The sequence below is a fragment of the Monodelphis domestica genome, chromosome 3, assembly GCF_027887165.1.
Source record: "Monodelphis domestica isolate mMonDom1 chromosome 3, mMonDom1.pri, whole genome shotgun sequence".
NCBI classification, from domain to species: domain Eukaryota; kingdom Metazoa; phylum Chordata; class Mammalia; order Didelphimorphia; family Didelphidae; genus Monodelphis; species Monodelphis domestica.
In genome coordinates this window covers 207573136-207596752 of record NC_077229.1, presented here as the reverse complement: position 1 = coordinate 207596752, position 23617 = coordinate 207573136, and the positions used below count along the sequence as shown (strand labels likewise).

Here is a 23617-nt window from a genome sequence, read left to right as displayed (position 1 = left end):
GATTTCAAATTAAGACTATGCATATAGACTCAAGTTGGGCTTAGTACTTATGCTGTGTGCCAGTAAAGTAGCTACCTATATGTAATTTTCATCCCCTAATAATGTAGCTTCATATGCCAACCGATTGGGCATGAATTGGGATAAATATAGACTAACAGAGCCAATCTAAAATTACATTAGATAGAGGGAAAAGCTCACTCTTAGTTCCTTGAATAGTGACAGCAGATTACTAAAGTTATTAATAATATTAATAACTAGCATTTATATAGTACTTTAAGGTTTATAAACCACTTTATACATGTTGTTAAAGTAGATGCTTACAACACCCTGTAAGGAAGGAATATTGTCTCTATTTTACAGATGAGGAAACTGTCTCTGATAAGAAGTATGCTCAGAGTCATAGCCAGTGCCTCAGATTTGGGCCATCTTGACCCTGCATCCAATACTCCATCCACTGGGCCACCTAGATGCCTACAGTAGAGATGACTATCAGCTACCGCCTGATTGTGGTTGTCCTAGGCGACATCACCAATTCACTATAACAGAAATTTTCCAAGACTGAGTTTTCTCAGAATGCCAGCAGTCAGAGAGGGAAGATATTGTTTTCAACTGAAACCCTCTAGATTCTTTCATGGAAGAAACCAGGAAGTACTGAGGCATACAATAATGGAAAGATATTTGGTTGAGCTCCATAAAAACCTCCCCTTACATTTGCTTTTTTTTGTTCAACTTCTTATTGAATTTAGCAGCTTTTCTTGACTACTTTGAAAAAACAAACTGATATTTAACAGCTGCTACATTTACCCAGCAACTTTACCCAGATAGACTGTGCTTTTGGCAAGCACAAAACCTCTGCATCAGCCTGGTGAAAAGTCCAGTGTTATCATCATTTTCCAAAAGGCTGAACCAATGCATAAAGATGAAGTAAATCAAATGGAAGTTTGCACAAAAGTGCATCATCAAAGTAGGATTTAAAGCTACAGAATTTGGGTTCCCATTGTTATTTGTCTGGTAAGCATCTTAGTAAACTTTGGGGCTACTTAGCCAGTTATATGCAGCTAGGACCCTGGGAAAGCATATTATTATATCATACACTCCCCCATATCAGGCAGTATCAGCATTAAGATATAAACAACATAGATGGGGCAGCTGGGCATCTCAGTGGATAGGAAGCCAGGCCTGGATATATAGATGGCACTGGGTTCAAATCTAGTCTCAGATACTTCCAAGCTGTGTAACCTCAGGCAAATTACTTAATCCCAGTTGCCTCATCCTTAGTGCTCTTCTGTCTTGGAACTGATGCTTAATATTGATTCAGAGATGGAAGGTAAGGGTTAATAAATGAGAGAGAAATAACACAAGCAACTTCAGCCATGGTCAATGCTTTTGGCTTATTTGTTAAAAGGGACGATTTTATTTAGCAGGGAAAAGGCAAGTTTGGTGGGTAGTGATAGAAATGGGGGAAAAAAGAGCACCATTAAAATATTTTTCACAATGTTCAGAAGAAAACAAAAAGTATTGCAGGAATGGCTCATACAAATAGACTAATTTTACAACTGCTTTGTTGTAGTAGAAAATTCTCAGATCTCCCCCTTTAGGGACTCCCTTATGCTCTAAGGACTAGCTTTGCAAGGCTGACACACCCAGAAGCTTGCTACAAACAGGATGACCTGCTGGAACTCTAGAACAGAGCAAGTAGTTCCACATCATAGGGCACTGTTACTTCCCATGCTTGTGACCTGACAAATCCATGATGGAATTGTGTTCTGCATTTATACTCTCTGTACCATACTAAGGACTATACAAGCCTGTCCTCCCCCACCCCCTTGAACAATGCTGTAACATGATGCTGGGCTCTCTTCTTTTTCATCCAATCATGTAACTCTCCATATCTGTATGTGTCCAATCATATGTTTCCAATCATATAACCTGAGCATATAAAATAACAAGACCCCTTTCCTTGATGCCCAGACCTGAGTAATGATCCAGTCTGGGTCCATGTGCATAATTCTCCTTCCTTCCTTATTTTTTAGGGACATTGTGGTTTCCTCTTGCCTGACTAAACAGAAAATTCCAGGACATTATTAAATTTAATACATGCTTGTAAAAACTATGTACCAATAGGTCAAAATTTCTTATGAAATCCTATTTCTAATTCTTTTATGTTGAAATGTTTGAGTTTGATAATATTGTTAAATTCATCATAAAAAGATTTAAATATTTTTAATCATGCCTTCTGGACCTGGGAGTTCCCAGTTTCAGGTTCTAGCACATTGCCCAGTACCTAGTAGGCACCCAATAAATGCAGATTGATTGACTAATTGCATTATCAGAAAAAAAACAAAACAAAACCTCTCCTGACTTTTTGGAGGTCAGCTCTATACTCAATGAATGCCAAACCCTATTAAATTATCACCCATGACTATCCTCCAAGTCATTTCATTCTCAAGTTCTCAAGCAGATCTACACAGATAATCAATTATTCAACAAGAATTTTACAGTTATTTTAACACATTGATAAAATTTTTAATAATCATTTTCTGAAATTTTATGATTGATGTTCTCTCCCTCCCTCCTACCCTGTACCTTCCTATTCAAGAGGGCAGGTAATAGGATATATGTTGTACATGTATTATTATACAATATTTGTTTCCATGTTCATCATGTTGTGAAAGAAGATATATATCTCTTACACTAGAGAAAAAATCATGGAATAAATAAAGAGCAAGCATTTCTTAAATTCCAGCAAAGTACCAGGAGCTTATCTGGGTGCTAGGGATACAAGGACAAAAATGAAATAAGTAGAGGGCTGCCAATGGAGCATTACCTTCTCTTGGACATGAAGGACCAGACCCAACTTCCTTCAAAACCCAAGATGCTGGCCCAGAGGGAAACACAGAGATTCAATACAAGAGGAAGGTGACCTGTTCACTAATTGCCACAGGGTAGAGTTCCATGGTAGAACATATCTAATCACAAACTTCCCTGGTACTCCTCTCCAGAGATTAATCCTGCATCCCCCTCTTCTCCAACCCCTCCCCCCTGAATTGGGGCATAGCCAGATTTTTTTTTATCACTAGAACAAAAATGGACATAATGCTGCTCTGCTGTCTTGCCATCTTCATCTAGGAGGAAAGCCTGCTTTATGGTGGAGCTATAAGTGTGGACTGTGGACTCCATGCCACTCAAGATTTCAATTTTAAGAAGTTCATTTAATTTACTGGGCATGCTTGAAGTTTCTTCAAAAGTAAATCTTTACTGGAATATAGCAATGGTAGTCTCTATCTTACACAATGGTTAGAGGAAGGAAGCTGTAGATTAGTGTTTTATCAATAAGATATATTTAAGTGGTTAATTATATAAAGAGAAAGAAGCATAGTGGTGGTAATTTGGATGAGGAAAAATGGAGGGAGAAATAGAAGGAGTATTTTGATGGAGTCTCCTGTGGACTATTTGTCAAGAAGGAAGAAAAAGGAGAATTCTTGAATCAGATCACAAAAATGGTACAAATACATACTCTGGTACCAATGGGAGACCTCAAGTATCCAGATAGCTGTTGGAGATCATTCTTTGCTAAAAATAGAGAGATGATACATTTTGGACTTGATTCTATAATAATATAATTCTTGAAAAAGCTGGCTAATGAGGAAGAAGTTTGCTTAAATAGAAATGAAAACTTAGAGGAAATGACTATGCCACCTTACTTTTTCTTTTTAAATCCTTACAGTCCATCTTAGAATCAGTAGTATATATGGGTTCTTAGGAAGAATACTAAGGACTAAGCAATTGGCATTAAGTGATTTGCCAAGGATCACACAGTTCAGAAGTGTCTGAGGTCAAATTTGAACTCAAGACCTCCCCTCTCTAGGCCTGGCTCTCTAACTATTTAGCTATCTAGCTGCCCACAACCTTGTTTTTTGATGGATAAGGAAGAAGGGGACACAGCCTGATGTACACAATAGATTTAATTGCTTATTTCTTAAATTCCAGTAATGTTCCAGGAGATTTTCTGGGTCCTAGGGACATAAGGACTAATGAATTTAATAGGGGTTGGCAGTCGTTGATTATAGAGTTTGAAAGAGGTGGGAAGAGAGAGGTGAGATCCAGTAGCTTAAGATGCAATAGGGGAAGGTTTTTCAAGAATGTGCCATGATATTACAAAAAAAGTTCTTAGGAGACAGTAGATAGTTATGTAGTGAAATGAAGAGAATATTAGACTTGGAGTCAGGAAGACAAATTTAAATCTTGCCTCAGACACTTAGCTATGTGACTTTTGGTGAGTCATTTAGTTTCCCTTACCCTCAGTTTCTTCATCCATAAAATGGGAAAACAAATAACAAAAGAAAATTAATAATAATAATAAAGTAATAACCCCTACCTCATGATGTTGTGAAGATCAAATGAGATAATGATATGTAAAGCATTTTGTAAAGCTTAAACTCTTGAGATAGGGGTTATTATTAGTAGTAATAATATATTATTACCATGAAAAAAGAAATGGATTATATCATAAAGAGATCAATTCAGCTCTACAGTAACCACTGACCTACTCAGATTTTTAAAAGACACTTACAGTAAATGGAACCAGAGAGGTAACTCAGAGTAATTTTTTTAAAAAGTACAGTTCTTTAAAAATAATGCTAGAAACATGAAAGTCTGGAATCAACTGAGCCTTACAATGAATGCTAAGGACAACAAAAGGGAATTTTTAAAGTAGCTATGTTAGTAGAATAGTGAAGAACAAAAAGGGGGGTGGATGGGATGACAAAATGGATGAAAGAGAGAGAACTACTATTCAGCTGTTATTATTTTTTCTGTTTTCTCCACCAAGAACAACAATTTTCAGTCTGGGAAGGGTAGAGCAGAAATATTTAACAGATAATTCAAAAACCAAGAGAAATAAAATTTCAAGAGAAAACTTCACTGTTCTCAAGAAGTTTGATTCTTCAGGCTTAGTTGGAGCATATGGAAGGATCCTGAAAGAACTGATAGCCTGCTGGTATTGTTTGAGTATTATGAGGAAATAGGGGAGGTGCCACCACAATGGGGACAAGCAAATGTTAGCAAAGTTATTGAAATGGGTGAGAAGATGTATCCTTTAAATGATACACAGATGTGTTTAACTTTGGTTCCTAGCACAACTCTAGAATACATAACAGAAGGGATGGATGGTTCATAAAAACCTTGAATAGGAAACGACTTTCACTGTTCAGATTAAACTACAGATATCCCTTTCCCATCATGACTTTCCCCATGGTGGTTTTAATATATTGTGAGCTGGCATGAAAAATTAAATCAGAACTTTTGGGAAGTTTTGAGGAAGTTGTGGAACCTGCAAAAGCCAGCAGATGATACAGAAGTTGTTTAGAACCTCATAAATGCATAAAATATATGCACGATATTATATAATATCAGTATAGTTTATCTTTGAATACCATAAGTAAACATAATTTCTTTTGTAATGTTCAAATGAATAAAAAGTTAAAGTTTTCAAAAAGAATGTGAAAGTCAGCAGATGACACACAAGGGCTAGAAATGTAAAGATTTAGTAACATTGACCTACATATAGCCTATGACCAAATACTTAACCCAGATTTTACAGTAACACACTATAAATACTCCAAAAAAGAAAAGAAAAAATTGAACTTCTCTGGTATACAGATTTTCCAGACTGTGGGAGCACTATGCCCCTAACTCCTGAAATGTGGAAGGTATAACAGTAATTTGCTTTTTGTTTTAAACTTTTGCCTTTTGTCTTAGAATCAATACTGTGTACTGCTTCCAAGGCAGAAGAGTGATAAGGACTGGCAACTGGGGTTAAGTGATTTTCCCAGGATCACACAGCTAGGAAGTGTCTGTGCCACCTAGCTTCCCTATGTAATTTGATTTTTTTGACATGGTTACCATAGATATAAAATACCTGGAATTTCAGTAAAGTATTGAAGTAAAAACTTTCATTATATCCTTATAATGGAGGGATGTAGGTAAGGTATGGTTAGTTAGATTTGGAAATGGCTGAAGCATTAGCATTAAAGAATAATTAGTTGGTGGGATCAATGGTAGTCAGTCAATGATATGACGGATCATTTTTTTGAATAGCGTGAAACTAGGAGGCAGCTAGTTTGCTCAAGGGAATGAGAGTCGGGGCCAGAGGGGGAAGTCTAGGGTTTAAATACGATCTCAGATACTTCCCAGTTGTGTCACCTTGGGCAAGTCACTCAATCCCATTGCCTACCTCTTACTGCTTTTTTGCTTGGAATCAATACATTGTATTAATTCTAAGACAGGAGATAAGGGTTTAAAAATTAATAAGATGAAGCTGAGTAGGATAGTTAACATATTTGACCACAACATCAATCTCCAAAAAGATTTTGACTGACAATCATGTCTGGAAACAGAGAAGACTGGGGCGTTGGGCAAAATTCTAATATTGCTCTGACTTGGGCCTTAGATACCATAATGAAACCAGAGCAATCAGGCCCTCAAACATTAGACCTGATATAGCCAAGAATATGATGAAAAAGTGGGATATCTTTTGGGTGTGCCTCACAGCCCTCCATCTTGGTATCCAAACATGCTCATGCTGATACTTGGAGATGAAAACTATAGCTTGGATTCTCTTTCAGTTCCATCTTCAGCTCCTGGGTGTCATTGCCTTCAAATAATCACAGGATCCTAGAAAATAGAGACTCTAACCAGTGGATCCTATTGTAGATCCATAGCTATCAAATCTGTCCCTACTGCCCTCCTAACCCAAATGATTCAGAGTTGTTATCTATTGGGGACAAGCTCTTGCCTTTCCTCATACTTCTCATACTGCTATGCCCTTCCATCTTAGTCAAACCCTTCTGAGTCTCTTTCCTCTTCTGACCTCTTTTCCCAGTATGTTCTCTACTACACTGCCCAATTATTTGAAATAAACTTCTTTCTCTTTGAACCTGGTGAATCCCTGCTGAACCTGACCTGTCAAACAGGATAAAAGTACATTCCTGGATGTCTGCACAACTCATAGACTGTTCAAAAGGGGGAGGGGGAGTAGGTGGAGCTATGAACACTGCTGCACAAGTTTATTTTTAAAGAGATCAGTGTGGGCAGATTCCAATTCTCCTTGGAAACTCTGACAATTGAAAATGATGACTAAGGAAAGATTTCATAAAGGTATATAAATAACTGGAAGAATGCCTCTAGTCTAGTCAATCTTTGGCCTGCTCCAAGGTTTCAAATGATAGGAGAAAGGAAATCTGCTAAAAAAAATCAAGAGATAGATTCAGAGGATCCTGGGGACCTCAGAGAACCAAAATTTGTATTTGACAGGTGAGGGAACTCAGGCCTAGAGAGATTAAGTGACTTGCCCACACAGATGGTAAGTGACAGAGCTAGGATTTGAACCTGCAGACCTTGCCAATTCTCAAGCAGAGTACATATACAGGAATGGCAGAAAAGGTACTAGACTTGGAGCTAGAATATCTGGATTCAAATTTTTTTAAATTCCTTACTTTCTGTCTTACTAATAAATCCAAAATAGATGGGTAAGGACTGGGCAATGGGACTAAGTGACTTGGCCAGGTCACATATCTGGAACCAGATTTGAACCCAGGACTTTCTGTCTCTAGGACTCTCTATCTACTGAGTAACCTAGCTGCTCCCTGATTTCAAATCTAAGCCCTGAATACTTACTAGCCATCTGACTTTGAAGAAATCTTTTTACCTCTGAACCTCAGCTTTCTCATAAATGAAATGAGGGTAATATGGCTTGTACCATCTGCCAGATGAGGTTTGTTTTAAGGGTTAGCAGTTTGCTATATCAATATGTTATTAGTATGATTACTAATGATAAAGAGAATGAGGGTTTCCTATGAAGATATAGTCAGTTACCTTAGTCCTGAAAATAAACAAACAAGCCTCACTATTTTCCTAAAGCAACAATAATAGCAACGATAACACACATAGACTTAAAATTCATCCTAAATTGCAATGCTGAGTAAATTAAGAGTTATCAAAATTCCCACCCTCCAAAACTCCTACAGCTCTCTATAGGAAACAATAGAAACTTGCCTCTGCTACTATAGACCTAACTAGTAAAAATGCATCCTGGCACAAATTTGTGTGTGTGTGTGTGTGTGTGTGTGGGTGTGTGTGAGAGAGAGAGAGAGAGAGAGAGAGAGAGAGAGAGAGAGAGAGAGAGAGAGACAGAGAGAGACAGAGAGACAGAGAGACAGAGAGACAGAGAGAGAGAGAGACAGAGACAGAGACAGAGAGACAGAGACAGAGACAGAGGTAGAGAGACAGAGACAGACAGAGAGAGACAGAGAGAGACAGAGACAGAGACAGAGATAGAGACAGAGAGAGAGAGTCAGAGACAGAGAGACAGAGAGATGGAGGAAGGGAGGAAGAGAGGGAAGGGATGAGGGAGAGACAGAGACAGACAGAGACAGAGAGACAAAGGGAGGCATAGAGACACAGACAGGCAGATGGACACAAAGAGAGACAGAAATAGAGAGAGAGTACAATGAACAGCTCTTCCAAATTAGATACAGTATGGCTGGAGGAAAGTCCATCAGATGACAGAGTTGGGGCATTGGGGGAATGGAGGTGTGGAGAGAACAAACATAAAACATGATAGTAGGAGTAGTCAGGTTTTGAAGATGCGTGTAACTGTACCCTGAGAGAGGGTAGAAGCTCAGAGCTTAGTGAGGGAGTGATGGAATGATAGTGACTGTAGTACAAGGTTGATGGAATAGTACAAGTCTTGAGAATGGTGGGCTGAGAACTGAAACTGGGGGAAGCACCCATATCATATGCTGGTGCTCTAGAAAAGCCTGGTTGCCCAAGACAATCTCAATTGTCTGTTACTAACTTAACACCTTCAACTTTCAGTGAGATCAATTAAGTGACAAGCATTTAAGAAATGATCTACTATTGTGCCAGACAGTGTTCTGGACGCCAAGGATATAAAGAAAAAAATGCATAATCCAAGGATCATAGGAGGTAATCAAAGGATCATAGATGTAAGAGTTGGAGGGATATGAGAAGTCACCTAGCCCCAATTCCTCTCATTTTATAGATAAAGAAATTGAAGTAAGAAAAAGGTGTATATGTAGTAAATGGCAGAGTGGCAAAATATGAATATGTCTTTGGACTCCAAACCCAATACTTTCCCCATCTTCCTATGATTCTCTTTTGATTGAGACCACCAAAAAAAAAAAAAGAGGAAGATTCAGGAACTCAAAAATGGTTAAAGCAAAAATTCCCTTTTTAAGCATATGACAAATGACAGGAAAACAAAAGCTTTGTATCACTTTGTTGTCAAAGGATTAGATAACAAACATTTGAATATGATCTTGTCAGTAGCTTTGCTTACATTGTGACATATAGATACCATGCACAATTATATATATATATATATGTATATATATATATTTATCTTTTCAATCCATAATCTAGTGAAGAAAATTATTTCTATATTTACACATATACATTATCCTATAGTGAAGAAAATATCTTACATATCTCAATCTATGTCTATTTAATTAATTCTAAATTATTGCAGAGATTATGTTCTTAGAAGATGGTGAGAATGTTGATACACTGAACCTATGCTAAGTAGGGGGTAAAGTTTCTGCAACCATCAAAACTATAAATGTTCACTAAAGATTGCTGAAAATATATTTTTCTTCATATACTTTTTATAAGAAAACAATAATTCTGATAATATGCACTTTTCCTGAGACAATGACCATGAAATAACCCATAAAATGCAGGGGAGAGAGGAGAGGCAAGACTGGACAGAGCTAGGAGGGACAGCAAGGTCAGAAGAACCCAGAGGTAGAAAGGAAAAGGGGCAATCTGCCATCTCTAATCTTCCTCTTGGCTCTGTGGTCGGACTGTTCCCTAATCAAAAGTACATGTCTTGGGGTGAGTCCTGTCCTATGTCTAGGCCAGAATGACCTGGTGTGGCAGGAGTCAGGATGCTCACTTAGCTGTGAAAGCACACTTCTCCTTTTCTACATGAATATGCTAGGTTGCCAACCAAGAATGAAAATTAGGTTACTAAAAAAATGATGAGAGTGCTTGAAGTCATGAAAGTTAAACTGATGAATATTGAAAATTGATGTATATGTGTTTGTATGTATACATACATATATATATATATTACCATCTAGTAGAGAGAATTATGTGTGTCTCTATAAATGTATATTTTTATTTGCATATTCCTCTTCTCTAAGGTAAAGCAGAATAATTCTAATTCTCTTCTTCGTGGTAATATTTAGATACCTGAATTTGATGACTCTGCCCTTCCTAAGTTTTTTCTAGGCTAAATACTTCCAGTTTAAATCATGGTTCTAAGTACCTTTGACAACTTGGTTATGTTACTTTGAATATACACTTGGCATTGATTGGTCCCATCTAAAATGTGCCACTGAGAACTAAACAACTCACTAGATGTGATCTCATTAAAGTCAAGTGTAATTATTACCCCTTGTCCTTAAAACTAGACTTCCACCTATACATATACATATATATGTATATATGTTTATATTTTAGAGGATAATATAGCATGCCACATGTAAAATTGACTTCATTCTTAGCAAAAGAAAGGTACAATCCAGAATGTTTTGTTTAGATGGGAAACAATTATCCAATTATCAGTCATTCTAAGTCATTTAAATTATTTAGTATTTGACAATTGATGAATGAGAGCTTTTATTTTCTAGTTGTTTGAGATAAAACCAAAGTGTCTTGTGGATTTCCAAAAATACACTACCACTATTTATTTAACTCATGCTATTTGGGTCATTTGCTTCAAAGAAAAGCTCAATGCATTGGGCACCTTTGATGAATACCCATGGTACAGATCTCCTATCTTCTCTAGGCTAATGATAATAATAGAGTAGAATTCTTAACATGCACTCAAGGGAAGTGCTGTCACAATATAACAATCCATTCAGAGAGACATGGTTAGTTACACTATCTGCTGCAAATATTGAGCTTATTTGTTTCCAAATACCTGGGTCATAATTTTTGTGTATTCATTTCCGGCCAAGTGGTGGTATCCAAACAAGTCTAGCTTTCTCTTTATTTTACACAGGAAGGGATCTTAATTGTTCCAACCAATAACTAATCAATCAATATATTATCATAAACTTAAGTGACTATTAATTGCTTGGTTCTGGGGATACACAGGCAAAAGCAAAATAGTTCCTGTCCTCAAGAATCTTATATTCTATTGTGATTCCTCTGGGGACCAGACATCATATTCAGATAGGGACTTAATAGATTGCCATAATTTTCTTTTATTTTTAATAAACCCTTAACTTCTATCTTAGAATCAATACTATGTATTATTTCCAAGGCATAAGAGTAGTAAGATCTAGGAAACAGGGGATAAGTGACTTGCCCAGAGTCATAGCTAGGAAGTATTAGAGGTCAAATTTGAACCCAGCTCCTTCTGTCTCCATGTCTGGTTCTCTATTTACTTAACCACATAGTTGCCTACTGTGACAAGGAAATCACTTTAATCCCCATAGTTGTTTTGTAATCACATTCATAATGATGAGTCATCTTAAAATCAGAATCCTTAGATCCTAGATCCGTGTTGGCAAACCTATGACACATGAACTGGAGTGTACCAGAGGCGGTTGCTCCATTCCCCTTCTCCATGTGCTCCCAAGGACATTTCTCATATCACCCTCCCCTCTGCCCAGTAGCACAATGGGAGCACTTCCTCCCTTCCCTGTCCAAGGTAAAGGGGTGGCTCACATGCAGTGTGAAGGTGCACTTTAGGCACTTAGGATCTAAAAGATTTGCCATTATTGTTCTAGGGTGTATACTCCTGAATTTTTTAAGAAAGCAGATGAAAACTAGGAATCCTAAAATAAATTTCCTCAACAATATCCTTGAGATTTCAATTGTACAGGATTTATTAAGTCCCTCCTACATGCTAGACATTGTGATTATCTAGTTTTTATTTGAATACCTTTAGTTAATAGGAAACTCATTACTTATAGCAGCAGCCCTGACCACTGTAAACAACTTTAATATTTAGAAAGTGTTTCTTTACTTAATTAATCAATTTCCATCTATCAAATTGAAATTCACCACTCTGTGCTTTCTTATCATGTTCTTATTTTTCTTCTATAACAGAATCCCTTTCTTCATGACAATCCTTTAGATATTTGAAGATGGTGATCATGTCATGACTACGTTTTTTCTAGTATAAATACCTTTAGTTTAAATCATGGTTTCAAGTGTTCTTGACAGTTTAGTTATCTTCCTCTGTGTGTTGATGTGTGTTTGTGTGTGTGTGTGTGTGTGTGATTTCTAAAATTTGCCGCCTAGCTCCTAGAGCCAGGCTTGGAGATGAGAGGACCTGGGTTCAAATTTGGCCACAAATACTTCATAGCTATGTGATTCTGACTAAGTCACTTAACCCTCATTGCTTAGTCCTTACTGCTCTTCTATCTTAGAATTCATATTAACAGAAGGTAAGGGTTTAAAAAATAAAACAAATAATAAAATGTACCACCCAGAATTGGACACAATCCACTAGATAGATGTGTTCTCATTAAGGCCAAGTTGTAGTTATCTCTTCCCTTGCTCTGAACACTGGATTTCAATCAGGCAATAGAATACAAGTGGTCAATACATATAGTTAATGGGTAGTCAGAACCGTCTGGAAAGAATGTACTTTAGCTCAAACAGGGACAACCTGTATATCAATAAACTAACAAACATGTATTACTTCATGGACTCCTGGAATTTTGATTTTAAAAGAATCTCAGTGGTCATCTAGACAAACCAATATCATATTTTGTCTCCCACAGGGAGATCAATGCATTTGCACATTTCTTCCAGAATACTCATCACTCCTCATTCCTTAGCTTCCCTTACCTTTAGCTAAGCATAGCTCATATTCTTCTCCATAGTTAATAGGGATGAGACTGGAGAATGGAATGAAAAAGACTAGTCCGCTGGGTAATTCCCCAAGATCTCTTCTCTCTTCAGAGACAATGAGCCTATGTTTTGGGGTTGATAGATTACTATGGCTTTTTAAGGGAAGATGGAATGAGTGAAAAGGGTTCCCTTTCTAGTCATATGCTATATACCATATATGTCATTTCATTTGTGCTTTTCTTTCTCCTTCAGGAAATGTCATAGAAAGCAGCCATTTGTTCAAGTCCTTACAACTACTATCCACAAAACCAAATCTCCTGACTAAAGATCTATGACAGGGTTAATCACCCAGGAAATAATGTAAATAGCATCATATCTAACTAAAATAAATTGTAAGAAATTGTTTGAGATTGGAATTACACATATTGAGGGCAGTAAGAGGAATGGAATCAGAGAGACAATATTTATTATTATCTTAACCAGAAATGTGAATATAGAAGAATACTAAATGATCTATGATTTTCTAAGTATATAGAACCCTTAACGGGGTGTGAAAACTTCTACTAAAGCAGATCACAATTCATCTGTATTTTAGACAATGAGTAAGAATCCCTCATCTAGAAAGTGTTGGAAGTAATATTTAAATCCAAGGCTTCTTGACCCCAAACCCAATACTCAATCCACTCCACCAGGTTACCTAAACCAGAGGACATTACCATGTGACAGCCATCTTTATTCCCCAAACTTAAATCATATGATATTTCACCCTTGATATCTTCTGCTCTCTATAAGTGAATATAAAGGAATTCATTAAACACTATGTGTTCAATCACTGTGCTAAGTGCTGGAAATTAAAATGAGAGAAAAACAGTCACTGCCCTCCATCAGAAGACTCAGAAGCTTATATAGCAATACTGGAATGGTTTAGTTCCTTGTCTCTAGATTTGTACCCTGAACCATGCAAGATTCAACCTTGTCTCATGACTTATCATTTTATTCTCCACTCCTCTGTTGTAATTAGGTACCTTCTTCTGCTTGACACTTATAATTTACATTTGTTGGTGTAGGGGCATAATACAGTGTGAAACAAACATAGGCACCCACAAAGCCAATTTGGAAAGATATGTGTCTTTTTTGTCTTTCTAATAGTATTACAATCCAAAGAAAAACAACTGCTTGATTACATGGGTCGAGGGGGATATGATTGGGGATATAGACCCTAAAGCAACATCCTAGTGCAAACATCAACAGCATAATGATTAAGTCTTAAAAGAAATCATAGAAGAGAAAGTATTAATATTCTGAGGTAGCTATTCCTGTTCTCATTTATAGGATTTTTGCATTCTCCTCTCATTTGTTATCACTTAGTCCTGACATGCTGGAAGTTGCCCTTTAACTCAACAGTAATAGAATAGACACTTCAAGCAAAATTTTCATTTTTAATATATACATATATACATATATTCATTTATCCGTATATTTGTGTTGATGTTCTACACTGCCTACTCCTTTCAAATAACTGTATCTAGAGGTAGGGCAGGCCTAGGTGTTATACCTGGTAGAAATTTACGTACAGATCAACTTTGTACATTGCATCTGAATTGGGCACAGGTGGTTTCACATCTGTGAAGGGAATAATTTTGATCAAGGATTCAGGGTATCACATCTGGATGTTTCACATATGATAAATTTCCAGGTCCCTGCACACCCTTACAGAACAAAACTTCAAAGAAGCCACAGGCTACACTTAAACCTCCCCACTATGCCTGGGTTCATTTAGCATGAAGAAGCACTATCTAAGCAGTTCTATGCTGAGTGTAGAAAAGTCAACAACCTAGGTAGGCAAAAATCTTGACTGAAGAGTTTTTAAAAATACCAATGGAAGTTATTTTTTAAAACATACTTTAACTGGGTTCAGAAATAGTGAAAATCAATAAAACATAAGAACTAAGGGTTCTTAATGCACAAATCTGTGAGTTCTTTTAAAAAAATTCATAACCATATCAATATAATTATGTTTTTGTAAAGAAGACAATTCTTTAGTTTGGATATGCATTCATTTGAAGATGAGGAAAGAGAGTTGTAAAATCACCTTCAAAAGTTTTACATTTCTTAGCTACTGTGATTTCTCTGGAGCATCTACGTGGCACAATGGATACAATACTGGACTTGGAATCAGGAAGTCTCATCTCAGACATTTAAAAGCTGTGTGACACTTAACTTTTTGCCTCAGTTTCCATCCTTGTAAAATGAGTTGGGGAAGGAACTAAACCATTCCAGTATCTTTGCCAAGAAAACCCCAAATAGAATCACAAAGAATCAGACACTATTGAAAAATGATTGAACAACAAATGATTTTCTGTTTTCACCACAGTGTAGAATGGTATTTGCCAGGATCAGAGTTTATATCAGCATGAGCACACTTTTCAAAGAGGTAGAGCAAAGTCTTTCCATGCCTTAATGAACAGTTTTTATGAATTGTTACAGTAAAACAAAATAACAATAAAACCAAAATAAGTATTATCAGTTTTTTTACTTGCTATGTGTATAGTTTTAACCTAATTGTAATTATTTTACCTCTCTAGGCCTCCATTTCCTCATCTATTAAGTGAAGGGGTTTGAACTAGATGAGCTCTAAGGAACCTTTCATCCCTTTGATCCTACAATTCAAATATAAACTAATGAATCCATCTTCTGGTGACAAGTATCTCCGAAGTAAGCCAGGTTGAATTTCAGATGTCAGGTTGCTGAGCTAATACTTGAAGTCTGTTTTGCACTTTGCTGGTATAACTTTAATAAAGGAAGGAAAAGCTATATCTTGTGTGATAAGTTATTACTTTAGAGGAGATCAACATAACCTTGCTTTCAAAAAGGGCATAAAAATTAGTTGTTAATATTAAACATATTCATAAATTGGAGGTAGCACTTAAGTTGGAGGGTAGACTGTTAGATTTATAATAAACCAAAATGTCAAGTGTCATTCAAAATTGTTTAGCAGAGCTGATTTTGTGTTCATGTCTGTCTTCAAAATTTATTTAATACATATTCTATATATCTGATATGCACTGATATGCATATAATACTGATATGCAAAAGTATTAAGAAAACACTAAGAAATCAGGAGACCAGAGTAGATTTTTACTATGTTGACCACTACTTACTGCTTGATGCTCATCTTCTTTGTCTTCAGACACCATACTCTCTTGATTCCCTTCCTACCTCTCTAACCATTTTTTTTCTGACTTATCATACTTTATGTTTTTTTAATTTCATAAATTGATTTATTTGTTACATTAAAGTATCCAGGTAGCTCCTTGCTTTCCTCTCTTCCTTGTAATATAGAAGGCATCATTTGACATGAAAAATATTTGTATATATAACTATGTCTTCTTTGTTTCTATTTATCAGTCTTTCTATAATTTAAAACAAATCCACCTGCTGATCATTCTTTTATCTTATCCTTTAATATGGATGTTTTTCAGGTGCTATTCTTAGCCGCCTTCTCTTTACTCCTCTCTCTAAAGTTGTTTCTTTAGTCCTTAGTAATCTCACTCATTCCCATGGCTTCAATTATCATTTCTATGCAAATGACTTCCTAATTTGGATCCCTAATTCTGGCCTCTTTTTCTGAAATTCAGATGAGCTACAGTTGCCCTTAGGATATCTTTACCTGAATGTCTATTGGATTCTCTAACTCTACATCTCTCCTTTCCTTCTAAACCTGCTCTTTCATCTCTTCTATTCATCCATTCATGACCATGGTGATATCTTTGACACTATATTTTCCCTCACAAGCACATCTAATCAATTATGAAGTTCTAGCCATTTTATGCTTGCAATGGCTCATGCATCTTCCTTCTCCTCTTCAGTGTTCCCTTTGCTACCATGCCATTACAATCTCTCTTTGTTGCCTGTTTATATCATTATAATATTCTAACAGATCTTTTCATCTTTACTCTTTCTGTCCTCCAATCTACCCTTCCCTCAATGATTTTTTCTGCTGTGTAGACTTAGTCATCCTACTTAACTCCACAAAAATCATCAGTAGCTCTCTCTGCTACCCATTAAATACAATGCAAACTTCTTTACTTGGCATTAAAGACTTCTTATGATAAGGCATCAGCCTAACTTTCTAGCTTTGTCTCACATTTCTTCCCTGGTATTTTAGAGAAGTCATTCAATGAGCTAGTTTCCTAAATTTTGATCCAAAGTTCAATTTTGCATAGGCTTTTATCCTCATAATAAATGACTCAGGTAAAAAAAAAAGTTATTGATTTTTACATCATTGGCCTGCTTTCTATTGTTGTTACTATCTATACTAATATACTAACAGATTGATACTATCATTTGAACTACTTAGACTTTCTATGCAGCTCTCTATATCTGTTGGCAAACCTATGGCATGCCTCCTGGAGGGAGCTGCTTCCCTCACCCTCCCCACCCATGTCATAAGGGCATTCCTCACCTCACCTATCCCTCTTCCCAGAAGCCCAATGGGAGTGCTTCTTCCCTCCCCTGTGTGGGGTAAAAGGGAGGGGGCTCACATGCAGTGTGGGGGCTACAGTTTGGGCACTTGGTCTCTAAAAGTTTTGCCATCACTGCACTATATCATTATGACAAAAATGATATTTTAGAATATTTGGAAGTGCCATTTTTGAATAAGATCCTTCGCGTCAGTGCTCTAGAATGAGGATAAGCTGTCTTTTTTTTTTTTTTTTTTAAGAAAATCTACTTAATAGCTAGTTAGTTCTTTTACCCATGTTTGATTGTTCTTTCTGTATGTTTTCTCTAAAATCACATTTTCATGTTAACCTTCTTCTCTTAGTTTCTTATATCCTTTTGAACAAAAGCAAAAATATCAGCACTTATTAAGGCCTAACAGTTAATTATCTTCAAGATGAGAGTAGTCTCTCTCTGGACCTCCTCACTAGCCAGTTTTATCATCTATGGGTAGCCAAAACCTCCTTATCTTTTAAAATTGCTTTTTCATCTTACTTTAGGACTTTTATATATGACCCTCCCTTTCATCAGCAGTGTCATGGTCATGACCATGGAGATATTTTTGACACTATATTTTACTTCACTATCATATCCAATCAATTATGAAAGGACTAGAAAAATAGTTTATTCTCGTGAAGTTCATTGAGCTATTAGAAATCTTACTGCTACCAAAATTTCAAGTTCCATTGGATACACCTGAAATGTTAATTTCCTGCCACTAAGAACACTGATTTTGTCAGTAAGGTACATTTTTCCTTCCCTTCTTCCCTTTTATTTCAAGACACTTTCTTTGTTGTAACATATGAGAAATCTAATGGACCTGAATAATTTCTAATGTCCTCTCAATTCTTCTATTTTGAATATAATCAAATATGCTCATGGAAAATGTAGAAAAGTTTATGATTAACTTTGAGGTCAATATCTAATCATTATTCTCTTTGTTGAAAAAAAAAAGGAAGAAAAATAGATGAATGAAAACTGTCAGACATGAAAACCATTGTCATATGTGTCAACCATCTCCAGGTTGTTAAACCAGAGGAAATATCATTGTAGTGACTTAATAGCCTTTTGTAAGAAGCAAGATTTAGTTTGTGATTCTTCTCATTGATTAGTTCACTATTATTTTCAGTGGAATATGTTCTACATTTGTGGAACATTTTGATTTGTTATATGTATTTAACAAAAGATAATGAAGGAAAAATGAGGAAACTCAGCAGTGCTTACAAGAAATGGTTGCTACCTGCCATCAATACCCATTTTTTCAGGGGGAAAAGAGAAACTGCTTTTAAAAGATGTTTTCAGTGGTTACTTCCAAATCAGCTTCTGAAACTTAAGGAAGCAATTATTGAGCTCTCTGGGACCCAATTTAAAAATGAAACTTATTACCAGGTACCTTGCTGCTAAAAGAGGGAAGCTTTAAAGAGAGGTTGAGTCAGAGAAATATAATATGTTTTGGGATAGCTAGGTGGTACAGTGGATAAAGCAGTGGACTTGGAGTCAGGAAGACTAATCTTCATGAGTGTAAATCCCACCTGATTCTAGTGGTGTGACCCTGGCCAAGGCACTTAACCCTATTTGCCTCCACTTCCTTATCTGTAAAATGTGTTGGAGAAGGAAATGACAAACCACTTCAATATCTTTGCCATGAAAATGCCAAATGTGGCCAAGAAGAGTCATATATGACTAAAATGACTTATAACAACAAATCATATAATTTACACAGTATATAAAAGGATAGGAACCAAATATCCAACATGTAGTTTTCGTTGCACACAATTTCCCAGAAAGCATCAATTTATTCATCAAATTGCTATAGAAAAACCTAAAGCATAGGCTGGTTCAGGACTGGAGACTTCTTGCTGATTTCTAATACACATGTAATTATACAGCTATTATGATTTTACAATTCCACTGACATTCCAAATAGCAAGCAAAATTGTCCAGTCTCAAAAAATTTTTTCAATAAGTCATTTATAATTATCTAGAAATGATGATTACTGGGAGCCATGATGGACTCATTAAGAAAAAGTCTTTACAAACTAATCACTTATATTGTATATAATAAATATACAATATTTATCTTTATGTATATATATGATACACAGAGAATACCTATTTTTTCCTCATCATAATGCAAACTCCTAAAAGTTTAGGACTTTTCTTTTTTGTCCTTCCTTTGTATCCATATGATTTAGTACAATGCCTCGCACCTAGTAAGGTATTAATAAAGTCTGGTTGTTGGACCAATTGAATAAGTGAGTAGAATACTATAGTAGGAAACAGTTTTTCACAAAATATCTCAGGATAACCTTTCTGGGTGTGGCAGAGTAATGTGAGAGGAATGGTACTAGATAGATAGGGTTATGGGTGCTTGAAAAAATTGTAGCTAAAGAGAGGCAAATTACTATCACTTTGAAGGGACATGTCTAGTAGAAGTCCATGGGATTCTCCACTCGACCTCATCACAGTCAATATTTTTAAATGAAGACAGTCATCAACTCTATAGGGATTATTGGATTATAAATGGTTTTAGATTTCAATTTTTATTTTCTTGGGACTTAGCGCAGTTCTTTGCATCCCTATTTGAGTGACCTGAAGTTAGAAGGGACAATTAATTCCTTGATAAATAAAAATGGCAAACTACTACAGTATCTTTATCTCTAATGGGGTCATGAAGAATAAAACAACTCAACTACAATTATAGCAACACTTAAAGAATAAAAGAAAATTTTCTCTAAACCTCAACAAGCTAGAACAATGGGCTGGAACCAACAAGATAAAATTTAATGGGAATAAATTCAAAGTTCTAAATTTGAATTAAAAAGTAAGTTTGAGAAGTATAAAATGGGGGAGGGGAAACTTGATTGTCATGAATGTGAAAAATATTTGGTTGACCATGAAGTTATTATGAACTAATATTCCTAGCTTTTCTCCATTCACTTACCCACTATCCAATTCTGACTGTGATCACTTCTTGCCTGGTTTATTACAATAGCTTTCTTGTAAATGGACTCTTGGCTGTCAGTCCATTGTTTCAAACAAAATATAAACTGTTCAAGTAGGCAATGAAAGTTCAAAAAAGTTTGCTGCCAGTCTCACCTTACCTATAACTCCCCTTTACCCACTCTCTGATCCAGTGAAATGGACTGATTCCCTAAAGTTATACTCTACCTCTTATCTTCATGCGTTTGCATTGGCTTTACCCCAATTTTGAAATGCATTGATCAAATATCTTCATCTACTGGAGTATTTAACTTCCTTCAAGATTTAACTTAAGACCCATATCCTATAGGAATCTTTTCCTGAACTCATTTGATCTTAGTACTTTATTCCTTCTTATCAAAATATAATGCATATATGTTTACATGTTGTATTCCTCAGTAAAATGTAAGCTCTTTGAGGGTAGGAAGTATTTTCATTTTGTCCTTAAGTCTCCAATATCTAACCCAGTGCCTTGTACCTAATAGCCACCTAATAAATGTTGGATTGTTAGATATATATGTGGTTTTAAAAATGCTAATGCAGTCGTGGATTTCATTATTAGAAGCATAGTATACAGATTAATAGAAGCCAATAGTCTCATAGGACAACTAGGTGGTGCAGTGGTTAGGGTCAGGCCTGGAGTTAATGAAGACTCGAGTTCAAATGCAGCCTCACGCACCTCCTAGCTGTGTGGTCCTTGACAAGTCATTTAACTCCACTTTAGTTTCTCATCTATAAAATGAGCTAGGGAAGGAAATGACAAACCACTTCAATATATTTGCCAACAAAAACCACAAACATAAATGGGGTCACAAAGAGTCAGACACAACTGAAACAAATGAGCAGCAACAATGATATCATGGTAGCCTGCAGTGGTAAGATCATATTTGTGATTTTTTTTTTTTGTTTTGGTCACCACATTCTAACAAGAGAATTGGCAAATTGGGGAATATTCAGACAAATGTGAACAAGATAATGAACTCTCTAGAAACTGTCATAAAGAATAGTCAGAGGAACTACTGATTTTAGTCTTAAGGGAAGATTTATGAAAGACATGATTGCTCTCTTCATGTATTTGAAGTGGTGTTATAGAAGCAGGACCAGAGTTTTGTGATTTTCTAAAGTGTTGCCATGCCTATGAAAATTTTCAAGTAATTAAAAAGGCTGCTATTTAGAGAGGAAAATGACTTTAATTTTGTAAGTATTTAAACAGAAACTCAATGGTCACTAATTTGTCATGGAGGTGCCACTGAGGAAATTTCTACTTAGGGCACAAGGTTAGATTAGTCAGAGTCCTTTCTTTGATTTTAATATTTGATAAACCTTAATCCTAGTTTCCTTTTAGGCTCAAGGTGGCTGGCTATTATAGGTCCAGAGTCTAGCCCCAGAAACTTAGGCAAATAGCATGCAAAACTGAATTTTGGTTGGAAAATTAAATCTAGGAAGATAAAGAATTTAATCCAGTTCTTGAGGGAACTAATATTCCAGAGCTATCCTAAAATGTTTTTAAAGCAGTTTTACTGAAAATATGTGTTGTTGTGTTGGGTTGTTCCCATCATATCTAACTCTTTGTGTCTTTAATTGGGGTTTTCTTGGCAAAGATCCTGGAGTGCTTCACCATTTCTTTCTTCAGTTCATTTTGCAGATGAGGAATGGAGGCAAACAGGATTAAGTGATTTGCCAAAATTTACATGACTGGTAAGTGTCTCAAGCCAGATTTGAACTCAGGAAGATAAATCTTCCTGACTCTAGGCCCAGCACTCTATCTGCCATGTCACCTAGCTGGCCTCATGGAAATCTTATTTGTGATACTTTTTTTCACTTTTTGTCACCATGTTCTAATAGGGGAATTGGCAAATTAGAGAACATCCAGACAAAGATGAACAGGATGGTGAATACCCTAGAAACTGTCATATAAAGAATAGTCAGAGATACTAATGATTTTAGTCTTAAGAGGAAATTTATTGATGCATATGACTTTTGCCATTTGGATATATTGATGTATTGGGAAAATGCCAGCACTAGGATGACTTAGTAAAAAATCAATCCTCCTTCCTTAACCAAAGGCTACATTAACTTTAGTGAAATCCATAATAGAACTGAAATCCTAAACAAACATTTTGGATTTGTTCTCATTCTATTCATGCCACCTTTATCCTAGTTTAGATACCCATTAGGTCTCTTCTGAACTTTTATTAGTCTCTATTTAGTCTTCTTGCCCCCCAGTCTTTCCTCCTCCAATCCATATTCCACATAGCAGAAAAATGATATTCCAAAAAATGTATCAGAACATTTTATATTCTTATTTTAAAAACTACATTGTCTTTAAAACTACTACCTAATCAATCCAACTATCAATCCAGTTATCCAATATGTAGGCTTCATACATGAGTACCAATTATCTAAAAGAGATTCTGGAACTGCCTACCATTGTCCTACTGCCTCCCTGGTTCTTTGAATTCCTTCTCTTCTTTCCACATCCTATTTTCTTGTTCTCATGTAGGGGACCAGTGGTTGAGTGAGAACGGGGAGCAGAGAAAAATCAAATATCAACAAATTACATACTTAAGGATAGCAACATTGAAATGTTAACCTGATGATTTCTTATGAATAGATTATTCCATTTTTGTAGGTTTGTATAACTCATAGACAAATCATGTATAAAATAACCTGCGATGTACACCCTCCATAAAATGAATATGACTAAAGGGGATATTTGTGGAAAGCACTGGGGTATAAAATTAGTTCAGTCATTTGGGGAAGAGAAGAACAAAAATCTACTTTGGGATTTAGTTAAATGTATTTTTTCTAGGTTGTCACAAGTTCAAATGGTGAAAATTTTCATCTCCTTTTGGCCTTTCATAACAAACCATAGCTAATTTGGGACATAAAAATCAGTCTTCATAATTAAAGAACTGACCAGCATTCTCAAATAATTCTTAAGTACCTTGAATGGTCTCCAACCATGGCACCAAGTAGAACAAGAAAGTAAGCATCATAAGAGTCAGTTTTCAATTCCATCTTTTCAATTTACAAACTATATGGCATTGGGAAAGTTATTAAAATGAACTACTTTCCTCACCTACAGTAATAATAGAGACAGAGATACGGATTAGACTTATAATTTCATTAGTATCAGGAATTAATAGATGAAGAAATAACTTCATAATATAATTTTGTAAGGTTATATTCTTTACAGTTGAAAAAGACCTTAGATGTTTTCTAGTCACATGGTGAAATT

At 35.9% G+C, this 23617-nt stretch overlaps 1 protein-coding gene and 1 long non-coding RNA gene across 6 annotated transcripts in view; one reads left to right on the top strand and one right to left on the bottom strand.

Moving 5' to 3' along the window:
* LOC103100760 (uncharacterized) overlaps positions 1-15708 on the top strand; it is a 16099-nt gene extending 391 nt beyond the window's left edge. Inside the window, exons 2-4 of the long non-coding RNA XR_465066.3 lie at positions 361-1011; positions 13147-13254; positions 15480-15708. This is a non-coding gene — a long non-coding RNA (uncharacterized LOC103100760). The remainder of the gene's footprint in view (positions 1-360; positions 1012-13146; positions 13255-15479) is intronic.
* PHACTR1 (phosphatase and actin regulator 1) overlaps positions 1-23617 on the bottom strand; it is a 670567-nt gene that overhangs the window by 364472 nt on the left and 282478 nt on the right. The window lies entirely within an intron of this gene.